This window comes from Poecile atricapillus, chromosome 16 (assembly GCF_030490865.1).
Source record: "Poecile atricapillus isolate bPoeAtr1 chromosome 16, bPoeAtr1.hap1, whole genome shotgun sequence".
Taxonomy (NCBI): Eukaryota; Metazoa; Chordata; class Aves; order Passeriformes; family Paridae; genus Poecile; species Poecile atricapillus.
Window position 1 is genome coordinate 11,234,035 of NC_081264.1, and position 20,302 is coordinate 11,254,336.

Genomic DNA, 20,302 nt, shown 5'->3' on the forward strand with positions numbered 1-20,302 from the left:
CCTTTTAAATATGTAAACAGCAGTAAAATAATGAACATACATAACAGGAAATGATTGATCAATGGCCAGTTTGCAGGTTTTTTACTAGATATTCTTTCAAGTCCAAAGATTTATTTTTGTTTACATTGTTCATTATTATTCCATGCTTCTTATGTGAATATTCTCACACAGAACATGTGGGACAGAAATTTTTCATATTTTTGGTTTGTTGCCATACCGTGAACTTAACAGTCTATGTAACTTCAGAAACTGACAGTAACTTTATTATTTATGGGCAAATAATTCTGTCTGTATGTCCACTAAATTATTTCCTCTAATTGGAAAAAAAAGAAGTAATAAATATGAAAATGTGCCACACTATTCAATACAAAAAATAGACTCATTTAATGCCATCATATGATTGCAGGAAGATGCCAGTATCAGATTGTAAAAGCCTGGCAAGCTTTGCTGTGAGGCTTATCTATTTCATGTCAATAGACTAATCCCTAAGACAACCCTGTATTTAAACCTACAGATAAATAAGTATTTTTGTCACTGTAGAGCAGTAGGCTTAGTTAGAAGAAATTCACGGAGACAAAACCAGAAAGACTTTTATCTGTTTTGGAAAACCATGGCATGGAAATAATGGACCTACTGGCTAGTATTTGTCTGCTTTGGTATCCAGGGCTGGTTGTCAGACTCACATCTGAATAAAATGACTGAATTTCCTGACGTATTTAGGTAACAGCAGGCAATGGCTCAACCCCCCCATGACAAATGCCTGAGAGATGATGTAACTCTCTGTTTTTGGTCTCTGTGACTGGCTAGATTCAAAACTCCTAGACTAGGTAACGTGTTTTGCTGTGATTTTTAAATGAATTCCAAGCAGTAAAGCATTAAGGTATATAAAACATCAGGAGTGGCAGAATGCTCCTAACTATCCTATGAATTTCAGGCTCAGAATAGTTCTTAGGTGGAAAGACGTGAGTACTGACAGATGAATAAACAGAAGTTAAAATCTCAGTGATCCAGTAACACTGGTGCTCTTCAAACTGTGAAAGAAGAAAAAAACCCCAAGCAAAACCCAGCTGAATTGCAGGAATGCCTATCAGTACAGAGGCAGCAAAGCTTGCTCTGGAAGTGCAGGGTTAAAGCAGCCACCAGTGTCGTACACATGAGCACGAGGCACCTGTCAAGCACTGGGAGAACTGTAATGAGTCAGAAAGCCACTGCCAGGCAGAGGAGCTGATCATATACACTGCATCATATCAATTGGATAAAGATTCAGTTCGTGAAGGAAAGGAACTGAATGTCTCTGCCTCTCTCAATGGGGTTGGAAAGCCACGAACATCTTCCCAAATATATTGTCATAGGAAAGATACAAGTGAAATTGGAGAACTGCTTATAGCAAGGAGTTAGAAGATGAATATATCAGAGCAATACAAGGTTCTTCGACAGCATATTGTCATCTTTTTGTGCAACTCTCTAGATTACTCTATTGCACATCATTTAATTAGAAGCAAGTTGTAAATTTGTCCTTGAAAAATGTCCCTTGAACAACAGGGCTGAGAGGCACACGTGACAAGCCTGGCCTAGCGTTATGGAAAATATACTTCTTGGACATGTAGAGGTTTAATCTTCAGAAGTTAATTAGACTCTTTGAAACTTAATGCATATGAAGTAGAGTGGTATAGTTCAGGCAATCAGTTTTACCTTTTTGTGACAAAAATATGTAACTTTTAATGCAAACTTTACAATAAACTGAGCAACTTTGAAAAGACATATGAGAAATATTGATGATACAGATGTAGCTTGGAAATTCACTTGACTGCATTATAAGGGGTCATGATCCCACTGAAGCCACAAAAATAATAATGTGGTTTGAGCTTAGAAACTTAGAATTAGTCAAGTGGGCAGAGAAGTGTTGTTATCATCTCTCATAATTCTGTATGTTGTATACTTAACAATCAGAGTGAATAGAAATGTGCCAACATGAAAAAAAAGAAAATTCCACCCTGGTCTAGAAAAACAGCTACTTTGGGTTATTTTTGTAAGTGTATAAGCTGCAACAACTCTCTGTGGTATGCCAACCCTGGAAAGAGTAGTGGATTCCAATTAGCTTTAAAAACAAGCAGAAATGCTGGAACAAAGGAGGATCCTTGCTGTTAATACAGCTTCAGAGTGAGTTTTTGTGGTGGTGGATTTTTCAGAACTTTCTTCCTTTATTACAAGTCAGTAATTTAGATTGCAGGTCAAATCAACAACCTTGTCAGGCTGGCACTAGCCATGGACTCATCCCTGAGCATTTTTGTTCTTGGAGGGCTACAGGATTCATCATGTTCTCTTTTAAAAAATGTATTAAGTCTGTCTACAACCTTTACACTAATATCCTTACAGGGTAATCATCCTAATAACATTTTATACCCATCAGTGCAACACTGACAAAACCACTTGGTGGTTATACTATCCACATGTTCTGGCTGAGTTGAACAGCACAGGTAAAAGGAGCCATTCTAGGCCCTGACAGAAACTTTACAACTTAAGAAAATATAGGTATTTGTTATAGGCTGCTGGAGAGGTGGTCAGTTTTATTTAAGCTATAAAGTTTTGCAAATACATATATTTGATCACCAAAACATACCTAGAAAGAGTTTCCTGGGGCAGTTTGAAGCAGCACTCAATCTAGACTAGAGCCTTTTCAGATACAACTTTCTTTGTTCCTTTTTTTTTTTTGCATTTAAAATATTCTGTGGATGCAAAACTCTTACCCAACTTGAGACTCATTTTGCTTTTTTCCTTTGTAAGAGTCATTAGTGACTACTCTCTGTCAATTCTGCAAAATCCCTGAATTAAATTACTTACATGAATTTTAAAAAATCTCAGTGACTTGGCATACAGTTGAAATTAATTCTAATTCTGCTGTATTGCTGTCTTAATCCTGGCCTGTGTTCATGGTATGTTTTAATGTAGTGTTATCTGTGACTATAGTTACTCTTTGTGTCATTAACTAAGATATTAAATAAGCTTGGGCATTAAACAGATCCTATACACTTGCAGAAATTTAGTAATTTGCCCTTGTTGCTGCAGTTTTACTGCTTTCAGCCTTTTATTTTTTTTTCCTTTTTTTTTTTTTATTTTTTGATTGTGTGCTGCCAAGACTGAATACGTATGCCTGTATCTTGGGAAAGATTTTTGAGCATCAAAATGCATTTTTTGAAAGCTATTAATACGCTCAGTTAAACTTTTAACTTGTCAACCAATGACAGTGTCCCCTGATTATACTTCAAAATTAGCAGACAATGAATAACTCCTCTACTCCAATTAATTCAGCTCTCTAACTCCTGTCACTTATTTTTTGGATATTTAAGCTTGATACTGTCCTTTCTTTCCATTATTGAGCTGATTGAAACAACTTGCTTTCAAAATACACAGTCCACATATTCTCTGTGTACTTTTTCTCATTATTTACTGATTTGCCATATTTTACTTTGCAAATAGGAACCAACTCCCAGCAATTTCCCACCAATAAAAATAAACTGGTGATAATAGTTGATTTAGCATAAAATGAGAAGTAAGAATCCTTCAGTCTCTCAGTTATGGGGAGGAATCTTGTGCCTAGACTGATTCTGTAGCAGGCCATGATGGTGTGTCAGATGTGCTGTCCCTCCTGCAGGACTCAGTTTAGCACCCTGATGCTCTCCCCTCTGCTCTTTCCCTGCCAACACAGGGCCAGGGTGTCACAGCTGCTGACAGCGGCTTCAGCCGGCTCCTGCCAAAGCTCCCAGTGCTTCCAGCAGCCTGAGCCTTCCCACTGCAACTCTGACATAGCAATGAGCTTATTCCCATTAATATTTCCCCAGATCAGTTGGGATTCCACTGGCCTAAATGTTTATGCAGTAGCACCCTGATAATACCGATTAGGGATGTCATTGGACTCAGAGTACACTAATTTTTATAAAGCCTGTATTAGGTGTAGACTGATGCTGTGCATTCCCTGGCACTGCTACAGGGAGGGATGGTTCTGATAGGAGATTCCTGAGTGCCTTTGCTGTTCATCAGAGATCAAATCAAAGTAGGAATTAGAAATAAATAAATAACCCCTCAACAACCCACACATGGAAAAAGGCAAAAAAATCCAATTGAATTGGAAATGTGAGAGGTTAACAAAAATGGTTAAAGATACGTTAAAAAAAAAAATAATAAAATGAAAGTTGACAAGAGTAAATGCTTTGTGGCTGTGCCTAAAATGTCCTGGAGGCAGTGTTCTGCAGAGCAAGTGGCTGTCACTGTTATCCAGCAATCCAGACTGAGACTTACAGCACTTAAAAAGGTTTCAAAAGGTTAATTAGTTTTGTAGAGCTAAAAAAAAGTGAAGTACCTGCTTAGTGTATAAATACCTGAAGGAGCAAAAAACACTCAGTCTTTAAAGAAATACGTAATCCAACAGAGAAAGGCAAAGAACAAATGGCTGGAAGCTAGGTCAGATAAATACCATCTTGAAATAGTAGGGGCTTTAATTCTCTTTTTCTATTAAAGAGGCTGAACCAACTTTTCTCTGGCAGCTAAGGCTGATCCAGGTGGCAGCAAAGACATAAAGGTTACTGAGGTGCTAGAAATCATGGAAAAGCCTGAGAACTGTGCAGCAATTAGTGCTTGTTCCCCCCAAAAGGGGGTGGGATCAGTAGCTCAGCTGAAGCACATTTACACCAACACCCACGGCATGGGCAACAAACCAGGGAGCTGGAAGGCACCACACAGCAGGAAAACCATGACACAGCTGCCATTACAGAGATGTGGTGGATGACTGGCACAACTGGAGTGCAGAAACTCTGCAGAAGCAATAGGAGAGCTGGGAGGTGATGTGCTGCCTGCAGACTGCCTTGGTACAGCAATCCCACACTGAGAGTTTGTCATTCTCAGGGAGCAAGGAGGGAGCTCAGCAGAACTGGCACCTTGGACTCAAGGTCCATTTAGGAGATTGGCTGACAGAGTCCCTTCAGGGGACAGTCCTGAAAGGAAAGGAGCCCAGGAAAGCTGGACATTCTTCAAGAAGGAAATTTTAAAGGCACAGCAGCAGGGCAGGCCGTCCCCATGTCCCAAAAGATGAGCCAGTGGAGAAGAACTTGCCTGGGAAACCTGTCTGTTCCTGGCTTGGATGGGTGCAGTGGTTTAATAAAGTTCTGTAAAATATATAACTAGATGATGAAAATCCTTATATTTATATCATCATACATGTAGTTTAATAGTTGAAATCTTTGTTTTACTGGAGAAGTAGTACTGGGAAAATCCAGCAGATTATATTGTAGGTGCTGATTTCATTCTATTGACAGTAGTTTTCAAACAACAAAATGAATGAAAATATTACTGCCACTGATTTTAATAGGAGCAAAACCAGGCTCCAGATTTTAATTCTTTGTATTTTGCTTTCCTGATTAATACTTCTGTACTTCTGTGCTCTTTGCATTCTTTATTTGCTGTGAGGAAATTGCTTATTTTTATTAGTATGAATTTTCTTTATTAATACTGCACATTCTTAATTGTTTCCTTTATTGGTAAATAGATCCTGGATATCTTGCTTTCTGACTCACGAAGCTGACTTTCCTATTTAGAAATCAGTTTTATATGCAATTTGTTGTACTGCTCAATGTACAGGTACAATAGAAATAGGGAGGCTTTTGTACAATATCAGAGAGAAATGAGACAGTATACAGCTAAGAAATATAGAAGAAAAAAATCTGGCTTTCCCCAGTTTGATGTTTCAATCGTTCTCCCTCATCAATATAATTATTTTCATGACTGTAGTACACTGAATTCCTCCTCAATCTGTAATATCACTATGTCACTTTTTGAAGTTGACAGAGATTGATAACAGCTCCTGCTAAAAGGGCATCAGTCGCACAGCAGGGCAATGTCAAGTGAGGTGCAGCTGGCCAGCAAAGAGAAGATGAGTTCTGAGATAAAGTCTTGGCTCACCCACACGATTACATATCGAATTTACAGGCCATGCATATGGTAGACTGCTAATATTTTTCCACTCTATTTTTTGGTATCTGAAGTCTTTCCCATCCATAAACCTCTTAATCTTGTTTTTTCTCTTAATTTTTTGTCCCACTTTAAAGAATAAAAGCTTAAAGATAGCACAGATTAGTTTTCAATTTTGTACTAGAGAAAAAGATTAATGATTAATAAATAATATAATTTTAACATTTTTGCTGAGGATCCGTGTCCCATGTCTTGAGGATTTTTGCTTCAAAGTTGCCAGCATCTATCTGGAATGGAAGGTAACTGTGAGTGATTAGAGATTTAGTTGAAAATGATTCTGAATATGGGTTTTTCAGATGGTATTATTTCAGTTAGCTGCAGGTTCAAGTTAATGTGAAGATTTTCGAGAAATTGTAACTCTTTTTCCACTGAGGGCTTTTGCAAAGGCTTCTAGGGCATGCTCATTAAGAAGTGATCAGTTTTCTGCAATAGCTTGACAAATGCTTTTATAATTCTACTGTTTTCTCTCTTATGAAGATGATTATCCTCTGAACAATAGGAAAATGACATGATTATCCAAAAGTGCAAACTGAAAACAAACAGGTTTTCTATGGTAATAAATCCTGGACATAAAATACCTCTACTGTTCTTACATGCTAAAGTAGTATCTGTGTCATACAGCTCTGATTAGGGCATGTGACATTTCTGGTAGGAGAAAGAAGATAAATTTTAAAAACCAGAAGTGTAATATGACTGACAAATGGACCTTCCAGAAAGAATGACTGAGCCTCTGCTGTCTGAATCCCCTAATGTATCCTCAAAGGATCTTTGCTTCAGTAGTTGTTTAGTGTCCTGCTGTTCTCTCTCGTTCAGCAGATGACAAATACTCCCTCGAAGTCCTTGCTGCTCCTTTTGATGTGCTCCTCTTGATTTGGTGTTGGTATTTATGTTGTACATTGCCGTGCAAGGAGCCCAATCCCCAGAGCTGAGGCCTGAATGGCAGCATCCTAATACACAATTGTGTAGGAAAGGGTGTGTGCTATTTTTTACATTTTAGTTATTAAATTTCACAGATGCAGCCAAAAGAGCGTATCTGCAGTGACTCTACAACAACAATTTCTAAACTTTTCCATATTATAATGTTCCTTTTCTGTGGTAGAGCAGTGGAGATGAGGGGGTTTATTTCTTGATTGTTCTATCAACTTGCATCAGTAGCTTAATGTTCCTTGTCTGTCTTGCTTTTCTCAGTTCCAGATGTGTATGGCTTATAAAAAAGAGATTTTTTTGAAAGAGATGCTTTTAAAAATACTTTTTTTAGCATAAAAATGTCCCAGAGTACATGTTGCATGCAGAGCTTGGATAATTGTTTAGCAGGCTAGCATATTATCCTTGCTTGAATGTCTTTCAAAAAAAGGATTTACCAATAAACATGCCAGAAGTCAGGCTGATTTTATAGATAAAGACTAATAAACATTTGGATAGATCTTCATTAGTATGCACTGGTCATATGCCTTATGATTTGTAAATTTTTTGACAGTAACTTCATGCAAACAATTCAATACAACATTTTTGACTTCCACTATTAGAAGGGACAGTATTTTGACATATTGAAGTGTTTATTTTCATAAACATATATTTAAAAAATACTTTGTTCTTGGAAAATGAAAACCACATCAAATTTCTATGCAGTCAATGTTCTGACAGCAAGCTTTTAAATGATACATGTACTGTTTGTTTTTCATAGATTTTCAAAAGTTTCCTTTATATTACATACTGTACTCCATTCTCCTTGAGGGTTAAAGTACTGCAGTGGAATCTGCCCATACAATGGCCTTTTAAGGACTAGAGATTATATTTTGAATCAGAAAAACAGTTTTCCTGGACTATAAATGCTTATTTATACTACTAGAATAATTATAGTAGTGCTCAAGATTCAACTCTCTATAATGAGTAAACAACCAAAATAATTAGTCTGAGTAAGATTCATGAATAAAAATATAGATAAGTCAGTGTATTTCCTGCTTCCAGTTAGATTTTCTAAGATTAGAAGAATGTTGAGGTTTTATAGTTATTTTAGAGCATTAAATGTACTCAAGAGTTCAAATGTAAGAGAGCCTTTTTGAAAGGGTTGAATTTTAATTTTGTATCAAATACTCTATTTGCAATAACTGAAAGGAATTAGAAGCTTTATACAGGTAAGATTTTAAAATTTAATTAAATAGTTTGGAGTTGTGCAATATTTTTTCAGTTAATAACAGTAATTCTCTAAGTTTAAATCATCTTCCCTTGAGAAAGGGTTCAACTTCTAACAGCAAAATCTTAGCAGCAATTTATTTTGCATTGGTCAGGGAAATGTTGCATTCCATTCCTGCCTTCTCTGCAGGTCAGGTTTGTCCTGCCTATCCCTTCTCCTACCACTGTGAGGAATTTATTCTGGGCCCGTTCTCTCCACAATGCATTCGCTTACACACATGATCATTTACAGACAAGAAGCCTGAATTTGACTGCCTGCTTCAGCAATACAGCATCTGTCATTTAAACCATCTCTTTATCCCTATTTATGAATATTTTAATGCCAAGAATATAAGCACACTTCTCTGCTATTTCCATGGAAACCCAAAGAGGGACTTGAAATGAATGCAGTGGAAAACAGAAGTTGGAGGAGAAGGCATCTCGGGTTCACTCTCTGTGCTTAGGACAAGTTCAGGAGTCACTGGGCCAAAATTATTTTCTGTTCTAACTGGGTACAAAATTAATTACAGTATTTCTGACCTAATATTTAAACACTAAGCTGAAAATAGGAAAGCAGTCACAACCCAAAAGCCTTTTCCCTTTTAATGGATTTAATAGAAGATAAATCTACTCTTCCTTAAGAAATCTGAAAAATGGACAAGTGATAAGCAGCCTTGCAAATAAATGAAGTCCCTTCCAACTTGCAAAAGCTGATAACTTGGTTAGTTTTCCTCCTTGTTTCCTCTGGTATAAGTAATTCTCAGAATGTCCCTTTCTTGATTCAATCCTAGATCCATTAATTAAGAGTCCTCCAAGCAGACAGAAGTTATTTTACAGAGACAACATTTGAAGTTGATTTGTTGCAAAAGACATCAGGCAGGCTGCCAAGGCTACTGCATTGTTACTCACATGGAGCAAACATTTAAAAAGAAAAAAGTTAGAATTACTTGTAGTTCTGTAATAACAGAAAAGATCAAATGTTCAAACAGCTGCTTTTTTGTTTCTTTCCCTGTTACTCTGTTCTGTTATCCAACTTGTCATTACTCCACCAGCACTTCCTGTGATTCCCCCAGTGATCCCACAAGAGCCAGTTGAAGTGACATGGTAATGTTTGTGAAATAAGCCAATAATGCTGTTTGTATTGTCTCCTGAGAGCAGGAGAGTCCCATGAGACACTTCTTTGTGTACCTCACTTAGTCTCAGCACATCTGACAAACCTCTTGATTTCAGTTATCAATTTCAGCTGGAATTATTAAATGGCAAGTTAAAATACATAATGTGATGTACTTAGATGCATGGAATCCCACAGTTTAAGGAAAAACAACCTAGTCTCACTGAAATTCACACACATAATCAATAATACAATTTGGTGATGGATGTACAAAAGGCACACCCCTATCTTCTAGTACTGCAAATTCCAGGATGAGTGTAATGTAACACAAGAGCTTTTCCCCAGTGTAGGAGAGAAGGAATTTTGAATGATACAGGAGGATCCATTTAGAAGTAGACACAGCCAAGATTCTTTATCAGATGCTTGATACCTAGAGACACACTTAAATACACCAAAATGATTCTTACTCTACTAAACTAGTAATGAGGAAGCTGAAAGACAACAGACCCACCTTTCTGCTGATGCCGAATTTTGCCCCAAAAGGCGATGAATAACTGTCTAAGAGACGCAGTTTAAGTCAGATAGACAGGAGGTATTTTATTAGCAACGTGCACGTTGGGGAAATCTCTAAAGGGAGTTTTCCAAAGTCTTACAACAAAAGCGTGCCTTTTATACAGTTTTAGGTTTGGAATTACATCATATCCATGCATATTCATATGGGGCGTGCCGTAGGCGGGGCGTGGGCGGAAACTTCTATTTTGAGGATCTTTTCGGGGGTCGTTCCGGTCGGCCTTCATCGTGGGCGAGGGTCTCCGAGGAGTCTTCCTCCTTAAACTTTTGAACTTCTTTCCAAATTTGGTCCTTTCCCGGTGTAGTTGGCCGAGTTCCCAACCTCCTAGGGCCAACTTATCATATTGACATTAGGCATGCTTTAGCTTCGGCTTAAATTACGCTTAGTCCGGTGATTTTTTTTATCCTTCTCTTTCCCTCCTGTCGTTGTGTTTATTACTTCCAGATGTTCCCTTCATATTCTATGTTTTAACCCATTATTTCTCGAAGGCTATCTATTTTATGGCTTCATTCCCCCCTTTTCTTATGACTTACGAATTCTTTCGTCAAGGTCTGATCCTAAGAGTGCTGATGTCTAATCCTAAGAGCGCTGATGCGCTCGTACCATAGCCCAAACCATTTGGGTCCTTTTCATTATGATCCTTAGCTTCCACCACATAAAAATATTTGTAAAAGTTAAAACCAATAGGGCTCCAACTACCAATATCATTGGGTGCACCAGGTAATTGAAAACCTGTGGGGCTGTTGGGGAAAATCCTGTGAAGATATCCCACCAATGATGCTGGCCTACTTGTTCTACTTCGGTGAGGACATTCTTTATTCTTTCTGAATCATGTTCTACCTGCCATACCATCCGTGTAGTTGTTTGATTCACTCTTTGCACCAATTCCTTTACTTTAGGGTGTGCGAGCGTTGCTTTGAGAATTTTGACATCCATCCCTATTTGCAATTCTGGTGTTTCTCGATACAGGTTAAAATCTGTGTTAATTAGCTGTTGAGTAGTTATTGGGACAGTATAATGAAAATCGCAACCCACTATTTTGGTAAAGTTGCATACACAAAAGTTAGTATTGTTAGTTTCCTCTTGGCAATTATCTATAGTGACATTGTCACAGGCTGTCCGTACGCAAGCACACCCATTCCCTATATAGTAAACTTGTGACTGTGTTCTATTATGCAAAAGCACTTCAAAGGTGCACACTCTATTTTCAGCATCTAAGCATAAATCTTCTGCTTCTACTACAGCGTTTTCGCAAACATAACCTAGCTGTCCTCTAGGAATACATGCTTCTGTGCTAACCGATTGCCACTTATTTTTGATATAATCATAACTGGCCCAAACATTGTTTGCATTCCGCTGGTGGAGTGGTTTCTTGGGGCAAGTCTTTGGGGCTGTGATCCGGTTGGATCTTCCCGGAAATCACTCCACCGACATGAAATTGGGCCTTTTTGCTGCCTCCAAATAGTGGGCTTGCCCATTTTCACTGGACTAAAGGTAATTAGGTTATGTTCGGATGCTGATTTCCTCAAGGATCGAATTGTTAATACTAGCTGCCTTGTTTTTTCCTTCTACTGAGTTAAGCTCTCGACACTCAATTTGGATTTGGTCTCCCTTGTATGCTACCATGGAAGGTTGATGCCATAATTTACTTGCGTATGGCTGATTGTTACATAGGGCATATACCTCGAAATAGGGTCCCTTCGCTCCCCATTCCGGGTGAATACACTGGTGTGCGTGAGACCATGGATCTATCGGGTCAGAGTCTCGGGGAAGAACTATACTTATCGAGAGTCCAATGATCAGGGTTGAAAGGGCTTGAGGTGAAGTCAAGGTCATGATGTCCGTTCCTCTTGTTTACTCTCTGGAGCTTTCTTGACCCGCGAGTAATGAATCCACGTAGGTCGCTCCTTGATCCGGACCGCGGTGAAGGTAGTCAGCAGCACTTGGAAAGGTCCTTCCCACTTCTCTTGTAGGGGTTTTCCTAAAAGATTCTTAACATACACCCAATCACCGGGGTTAAACGGATGCAATTTACAATCAGGTTGTTTAGGTTGGTGCTCTATTACCACGGTAGCATTCTTATCCAATTGTTTCCCCACTGTAATTACATAATCATAAATGTACTGGTTACCGATTTGGCCTATGGCATCCCCGTTTACAACTTGCATAGCATAAGGTCTACCATACAGGATTTCGAATGGGCTTAGCTTCTCTTTTGACCTTGGTTTGACTCTCAGCCTCAGCAGAGCAATAGGCAAGGCTTGATACCATAATGCTTTGCTTATTGCTCTCACCACTTTCGCACAGAAGTGTGTACCCCTATCCGAGGAAATACTCTTCGGTACCCCAAACCGCGGAATGATTTCATTCAACAGTATTTCGGTCACTTCTCTTTCCTTGTTTGTCCTGCAAGGGAATGCTTCAGGCCACCCAGAAAATGTATCAGTTAATACCAACAAATATCGGAGCCCCCCTTTTCTTGGGAGCTCAGAAAAATCAATTTGCCATACTTCACCTGGGAATTTACCTCGACTTATGGCTCCTTGGTGTATCTTGGTTCTCGTATTCGGGTTATTTCTCAGGCACCGTTCGCACTGGGATGTTACGTGCTTTATAGTAGTAAATAATTTCGGTCCTGCTATCCTGGTTTGCAAATATTGGTAAAGCGGATCCAAACCCCAATGGGCCTTCTCATGTTCTGCTTTTACAAACTGCCACATCACATTTCCTGGTACTACTAACTGTCCTGTTTCCAATTGACCCTAACCATTTTCTAATATTTTGCCCTTATTTCTTTGAATCCATTTATGGTCTGATTCCTGGTAATCTGGCTTGATACTGATATCCAGGTCTCCTGGTATTAGGGCCATTATTCCCACTTCCCTAGACTTTGTGGCAGCCAATTTGGCCTCTGTATCTGCCTTTCTATTTCCTATTTCTGGAATAGTATTGCCTTTCAGATGTCCCTTACAATGCATTATGGCCACTTGAGCTGGGAGTTGGACCGCCTCTAGCAATCGCAGAACCTCTTCTGCATGTTTGACTGTTTTTCCTCTTTCTTTCCAGATGGCCCCATGAGCATGTACAACAGAAAAGGCATATTTAGAGTAAGGGGTTCGACTCAATTACCCTTTCTGTAGTAGTGACCGCATAACCAGCCATTCTTACTCCTTGCTTCACGAAGCTGCTGCCATCTGAGAACCAGTTGTCCGCATCCGGGCGACTGGAATAGACAGCTTCAATTGTTTCCAGGCAGTTGTGTTCGATGGGTTCTGCCGGGGCTCTTCCTTCTAGAAATGAAGCTGGGTTCACAATGTTAGTTACCTGAATGGTTACATCATCTGATTCAGCCAGAACGGCCTGGTATTTTAGGAATCTGGAAGGCGACAACCAATGGTTGCCTTTCTGTTCCAGCACAGCTGACACGGTGTGGGATACTAGTACAGTCACCTTTTGGCCCAGCGTGAGCTTCCTGGCCTCTTCTATGTTAATTATCACTGCGGCCACTGCCCTCAGACAGCCTGGCCATCCTTGCTTACTTCATCCAATCGCTTAGAGAAGTAGGCCACAGCTCTCTTGTGCGGTCCCAGCTGCTGTGCTAGGACTCCTAAGGCCATCCCTTGTCGTTCGTGGGAGAACAGCCAGAATGGTTTTGATACGTCTGGGAGACCTAAGGCTGGTGCTCTCATTAGTTCCATCTTCAGCTTCTTGAAGGCTTCTTCTGCCTCGGGAGTCCAAACTAGGATGCTCTTAGCCTCCTTCAACAAATCATACAGTGGTTTAGCGAGTATCCCGTACTGGTAGATCCATAACCGACACCAACCTGTCATCCCCAAAAAGGCGCGCAGATCTCTCACCGTCTCTGGTTTGGGCATCTGGCAGATGGCCTCTTTCCTAGCTGCTCCCAGGGATCGCTGTCCTCTGGAGACTTCGTATCCCAGGTACACCACTTGTGTCTGTACCAGCTGTGCTTTCTGTCGAGAGACTCGATATCCATTTAAACCCAGGAAATTCAGCAAGGAAATGGTCCATTCAATGCATTCTTCCTCTGTCGCTGTTGCTATTAGGAGGTCGTCTACGTACTGCAGAAGGGTGCCATCTCCCAGCGGCCTTTCCCACTGTTCTAGTTCCTTGGCTAACTGATTCCCAAAAATCGTAGGGGAATTGCACCACCCTTGGGGCAACACTGTCCAGGTGAGTTGGGTCTTTCTTCCACTATCTACAGATTCCCACTCAAAGGCAAAAATCTTTTGACTCTCGAGAGCTAAGGGGAGGCAAAAGAACGCGTCTTTTAAATCTAATACGGTGAACCAGGCCAAATTCTCCTTCAGTCTGGTCAAAAGCGTGTATGGGTTAGCAACTACCGGATGCAATGCCTTAGTTATTTCATTTACTGCTCTCAGATCCTGGACTAACCTATAGGTTCCATTAGGTTTCTTGACTGGCAGGATTGGTGTATTAAAATCTGATTCGCATTCTACCAATAACCCCAGTTCCATAAACCTTCTGATTGTGGGCTCAATCCCTTTCCTATCTTCTATCCTCAGAGGGTATTGTTTCTTTCTCACCGGTTTTGTCCCAGCTTTAAGTTCAACGACAATGGTGCTGCTTGTTTTGATTTTCCAGGTATATCAGTAGCCCACACCAATGGGTACATCTTGCTCAGGATTTGCTCGAAATTGTGGCTTTCAGGTTTAGGCTCCACACAACTGATCGTTAGGCTTAGAGCTGTAATCAGTTGTTCTTCATTTACTTGAAACTCCAATTGGTCTTTGTTAAACTTTATTACGGCCCCCAAGTTCTCCAATAAGTCTCTCCCTAGTAGGGGTTTTGGTGAATTTGGTAAATACAGGAACTGATGAATTCCCATTTGCTTCCCAATTTTGTATTTAATGGGTTTCAAAAGTAAGCCTTTTCTGGTTGGCCTGTTGCTCCCACAACTTGCACAAATTCATCACTTTTAGGTACAAATTCTTGGTTTAAAACCAAAAAGGTTGCTCCCGTATCAATCAAAAAGTCTAATTCCTTTTTACCCTCCCCTAGCTCTATACTGCACTAGCCGTTGATAGTGTTCCGCGTTGCCCGGGTCCCACTCTGGTTTACTGCTGGGAAAATTATCTTCTAGTCTCCCCGATAATAGTTGGGCATGTCGTCTCCCCGTTTCCAATACGAGTTCCCTTTCCGTATCTGTCAACTCTGACAACATCACTTCTATATCCTCCCAATCAATATCTAAGTTCTTTGCCATTAGTTCAAACCTCTTTGCTACTCCCTCTGGATTCCTCCTGAAGTTCCTTGCCTCATCCCTCCAATTGTTCAAATCACTCGTCGAGAATGGCACCTTTACTCTAGTCTTTTCCCCTACTATTGGCATAACTTGTCGGAGAGGAGCTATCGTGCGATTCCCTTTCTCCCCTTGCTTTGCTTCCCCCCGTGCCACAGATCTGGTGTAATACGAGTGACTGGTCCCCTCCCCGGGATTTTCTTCCTGTGCCTCAATGCTTTCCCTATTCTTTCTCTTCTCTTTCTTCTTTCCCCCTTCTTGCTCTTCATTTTCCTCTCCTATCTCTATCACACAATCCATCCGATTCTCATCCTGCGTCTGTCGCCTCTTTTGTATCTGCCAGCTCTTATCCTGTCCCGGGCTGCGGTTCCTCTCATCCTCTGCTCCCCCTCCACTTCTCTTATCCTCTATCTGAATTACTATGTTCAGTTTCTGTGAGTTACTCTCTGCCTCCCTTTCGCATGTCTCATTATCATTCTTCTCGCTGTATCTCAATTTAGGGACGTCGCCTCCCGGTGAATTGCTTTTATCCCCAGTCCTTGGTGCACTGATTTCCATTCTACAGACGCCTCCATTTCTGGAGGTGTTGCTATCTCCATATGGACTGAGCTCGGGTATGCTACGTGCCTCCCTTCGGCTCTCTGCTTCTGACCCACTGCCTTCCTCCCCCTCAACCTCCAGTGTGGGTGGGCTGTCAGCATTCATGTAGCTCCCTGACCCCTGTGGACTATCTAGTCCCTGAGGGCTGTTTTTTCTCCCGTCAATCTCTGATTTTAATGGGCTGCCCTCCTTCCAACCCCGGACTCCCTCCCAGGTCCTTCCAATGCTTTAGGATGCACCCTAAGGGGGTTTTCATATTTACGTCCTTACTCTGTTGACCTCCCATGACTATCCCCTGTATCTGCGTTTCCTGTTAACCGAAACAGTCCCTCTCTCGCAACCACGATATGCTGATATATTTTAACACTTCATGCACACAATCTCAATCGCTTCGTCCGTTTCCGACCTGGCTTCTCGCGAAGAACAGGAAATGCGGAGCAGGACTCCCTCTCGCTTCGCAGCTACGCTGCGTCTCACTCACCCTCACATACAACACACACTTATAAAATAAAATTGTTTTACCAGGTTTTGTCACAAAAAAAGTCGCCCTCAAACTGTGAAGTACCGGCTTCCCAAATTCAAGGCACGTAGACAGCACAATGCGCGTTTCAATCTATTACATAAAGAGTGACAAGATGTCTCCTATAAAACTTTGCAACAAACACATAAAACGAACACACAAAACACATACAAACACCAATGGTACCAAAACCTATGATGTCCGAGATATCGAACACAAATGGTACCAATTAGGGACAAACACCAATAGTACCAAAACCTATGATGTCCGAGATATCGAACACAAATGGTACCAATTAGGGACAAACACCAATAGTACCAAAACCTATGATGTCCGAGATATCGAACACAAATGGTACCAATTAGGGACAAACACCAATAGTACCAAAACCTATGATGTCCGAGATATCGAACACAAATGGTACCAATTAGGGACAAACACCAATAGTACCAAAACCTATGATGTCCGAGATATCGAACACAAATGGTACCAATTAGGGACAAACACCAATAGTACCAAAACCTATGATGTCCGAGATATCGAACACAAATGGTACCAATTAGGGACAAACACCAATAGTACCAAAACCTATGATGTCCGAGATATCGAACACAAATGGTACCAATTAGGGATTTTTACCAGGGCGTCCCCTGGTTTACCCTTCGGTGGTCACGTCTGACCCCCGTGTCCCAATAAAGCGCTTTAAACCAAAACCAATAAACAATTAAAAATACCTCTTAATTGGAGCAGGAGATGCAGGGAATCCTTCCTCTGCCGAAGAGCGCTGGTCCGGGAGGGGAGTCTCTTCTGACAAAAATCCGTCAGGGGCCCCAGAGGGTCCCGGCCCCGGACCGGCTCTTCGGAGGGAACCCCTCAAAGTCTGAGTCTCCTGTTTCGTCCCATCTGGGTCGCCAGAACTGATGCCGAATTTTGCCCCAAAAGGCGATGAATAACTGTCTAAGAGACGCAGTTTAAGTCAGATAGACAGGAGGTATTTTATTAGCAACGTGCACGTTGGGGAAATCTCTAAAGGGAGTTTTCCAAAGTCTTACAACAAAAGCGTGCCTTTTATACAGTTTTAGGTTTGGAATTACATCATATCCATGCATATTCATATGGGGCGTGCCGTAGGCGGGGCGTGGGCGGAAACTTCTATTTTGAGGATCTTTTCGGGGGTCGTTCCGGTCGGCCTTCATCGTGGGCGAGGGTCTCCGAGGAGTCTTCCTCCTTAAACTTTTGAACTTCTTTCCAAATTTGGTCCTTTCCCGGTGTAGTTGGCCGAGTTCCCAACCTCCTAGGGCCAACTTATCATATTGACATTAGGCATGCTTTAGCTTCGGCTTAAATTACGCTTAGTCCGGTGATTTTTTTTATCCTTCTCTTTCCCTCCTGTCGTTGTGTTTATTACTTCCAGATGTTCCCTTCATATTCTATGTTTTAACCCATTATTTCTCGAAGGCTATCTATTTTATGGCTTCACTGCAAATGGTAAAATGTATAGTGATTAAAAAAAAAATTAATTTGCAGGGAAAAAAATATTTTCAACCATTACTAAAAAAGAAGAACAATTAAGAATTTCATTATTTTAACAAGATCTTAATATTTCAGATGGCACAGACATGGTCTTAGAGGTGCAGGGTTTTTTTCCTAATTCCTTTGCAAGTTTGAATAATTTTAAACTGTGCAAATTTCTGTGCTAACATGAATGGTACAAACCATTATTATGGAGATCTGATCAGCCTTTAATGGTACAAAATTATATAAGCACTGTTTCTCATCTGGAATGTACAAGTCAGAGGAGGAAACAGCACTGGAAGAGTGAGGAGGTTGGGAGTAAGTTTGGATTGTGAAGCATTTTGTGGGTTGAGGATGAGGTGCAGAGAAGTTTAAGTGCTCTGGTGAAATCAAATAATCAAGAGTTAGTAAATGGGAGAACGTTGTTGTAACCTTATTTTGACTGTCTTGTTTGTGTGTATTTTGATTCTGACTTTATATTGATGATTTTTTTCCCATAGATTTTATGCCTCTTTTAATGAATGCAATGATTTTTCTATGATTACAGGGGGCCCATGTGATAAATAAGACTGTCAACTGCAGGAACACTGCCATCATCTCTAGCACAGGGAGGAAATTGTGAAATGAATGGAACATAGGGTTACAGGAAAACAGAAAGTTAATATGGCTAAAGCAATGGAACACTACTGAAAAGATGTACTAGAACCTGGCATAGGTTCACGTTCCTTTTTAGTTTCAAATGTGTTTATTAAATGACAATTTTCTTAGGTAATCCCACATTCCTCCTTACTTTTCTCAAAGGTACCTAATTTGAGACTCTGTGATTTGATTTGCGGTAAGTCTGATTATTCAGAGCTACACCAGATATTACTGACAGCTTGAAAAACCTATTAAACTTTGTTAAATAAATTAATATATGTGCTGAAAACTTCTGTTCTAGAAAATTAGATTTGGTGCCTAGAATTACTGGGTTTCTTCAAACTATAATTTCTCATTGTATAGATTGTTTCATTCCCTATTTATAAGTTCCTTTTAACAGCACCTCTTGATCTGACAACATGCTGTGGAAACAAATGTAGTCAATGAAATATTCAGATACAATAATTATAAGCTTGAGAAGAAACCAGTAATTCTGGTTTTTGAGCAGTTCATAAATAGCAAGTCTATAGGAAAGCACAAATCTGTAAATTGAGTTGTGACTCTAAAGAAAAATATTGACTAGCACAGGACATTGTCCATCTTACAAGTTGAATGAGACAGAGTTCAGTGAAGAGAAAATGTGTTCCTATAACCTGAGACCACAATGTTGTTTGTTCTTAAATACAGTCTTGATCGAACAAAATTATTTTTACTTCTTTGTCTGTAGCCTAACAGATTAGAATTTCCATCTCAAATATGAGAGAAGTATTTTTTTTTCAGCAGACATAACCATTTCTTTCATTCTTCTCCAATTGCTCTAAAATAACTAAGTAGAAATTATCTCTTGAAACTCATTTGATCTGAATCCCAGTAATGTTGCTTAAAACCAGAAGAATTTATTGAAAGTGAAGACAAGATTCTTCATGATGCTAAACATGCTGGTTTTGCACTCTTAGTACTTTTCTCAGCTTGTGCAAGAAAGGCCAAGATCAGACCCAGATTTAGACCCTCTGCTTTGAGGCTGCTTTGCAGTTTCCCTTCAGCTTTCTTCCTCTTGCCTTTTCATTCTTGACTCTGAACACTGACCTTTGTGCCCCTCAGCCTTTGTTTCTTCCAGGCTAGTAGGAGGCAACCTCAGAACCCCAAGGAAGGGAAGAACTTTGTTAGAATTACAGGCAAGGTTGTTAAAACTAACCACTTGTTCCTGCTGCCTTAATCTTGCAACGTGGACAGGCTACAAAGGGAATGCAGCTGTTGTTCCCACAAGAGATCTTGCTGCGTTAAACTCTGTAAGCATCCTACCTAAAATATCTTCAAAGGTGCAATAAAACAGGAATTCAGTGCTCCTGCAAGAATTTTAGCTGCCAAAGCTGTGAGGGCAAAATGCATCCCTCTCCAGATGTCCTACAGTCTGAGAAATAGGGTTTGTGGGACTTTTTTTCCCTGCAGTGAATTTCTCAGTATAAAGGGCCATTTACCTTTTTTGGTGTATAATAGGCTGCTTTTATTGTTCAGATACAACTGAAGAATGAAATAATTGGCCAACTTTTTCTGGTGAAAACTGGTTCAGCATCAATGTGGACCAGTCTCTATATCTTTCTTTATTTTTTTGTCTGTCTGTCTTCCTGTCATTCAAATACTTCAGCATTGGACAATGCAAATTACTAGAGGTCAGTACTTCTAGTGCCAAGAGCCTTTGCCTACCTTTCAATGAGAAACACTCAGTGCTTCAAATGGTGGTGAAGTGTGTGAAACAAACTTTTTCTAAACTGGGCAAGACTAGCAGGAAAGGCAAAATTGCCTGGGAACCGAAGCAATTTCACATGGGTTACATAAAGGAGGTTTTCACCAACAGGGAAATAAACAAGT

The 20,302-nt window shown here is 40.2% G+C and overlaps 2 protein-coding genes and 1 long non-coding RNA gene across 4 annotated transcripts in view; 1 reads left to right on the forward strand and 2 right to left on the reverse strand.

The window, feature by feature from the left end:
* Nucleotides 1–20,302, reverse strand: part of RSPH14 (radial spoke head 14 homolog) — a 78,802-nt gene that overhangs the window by 41,616 nt on the left and 16,884 nt on the right. The gene's annotated exons all lie outside the window — the stretch shown is intronic.
* Nucleotides 1–20,302, forward strand: part of GNAZ (G protein subunit alpha z) — a 59,327-nt gene that overhangs the window by 27,396 nt on the left and 11,629 nt on the right. The gene's annotated exons all lie outside the window — the stretch shown is intronic.
* LOC131585566 (uncharacterized) lies at nucleotides 11,783–17,059 on the reverse strand. Its single transcript, XR_009278987.1, has 3 exons — nucleotides 17,014–17,059; nucleotides 16,282–16,372; nucleotides 11,783–11,866 (listed from the first exon to the last, which is right to left on the reverse strand). It is a non-coding gene; the product is annotated as an uncharacterized LOC131585566 (long non-coding RNA).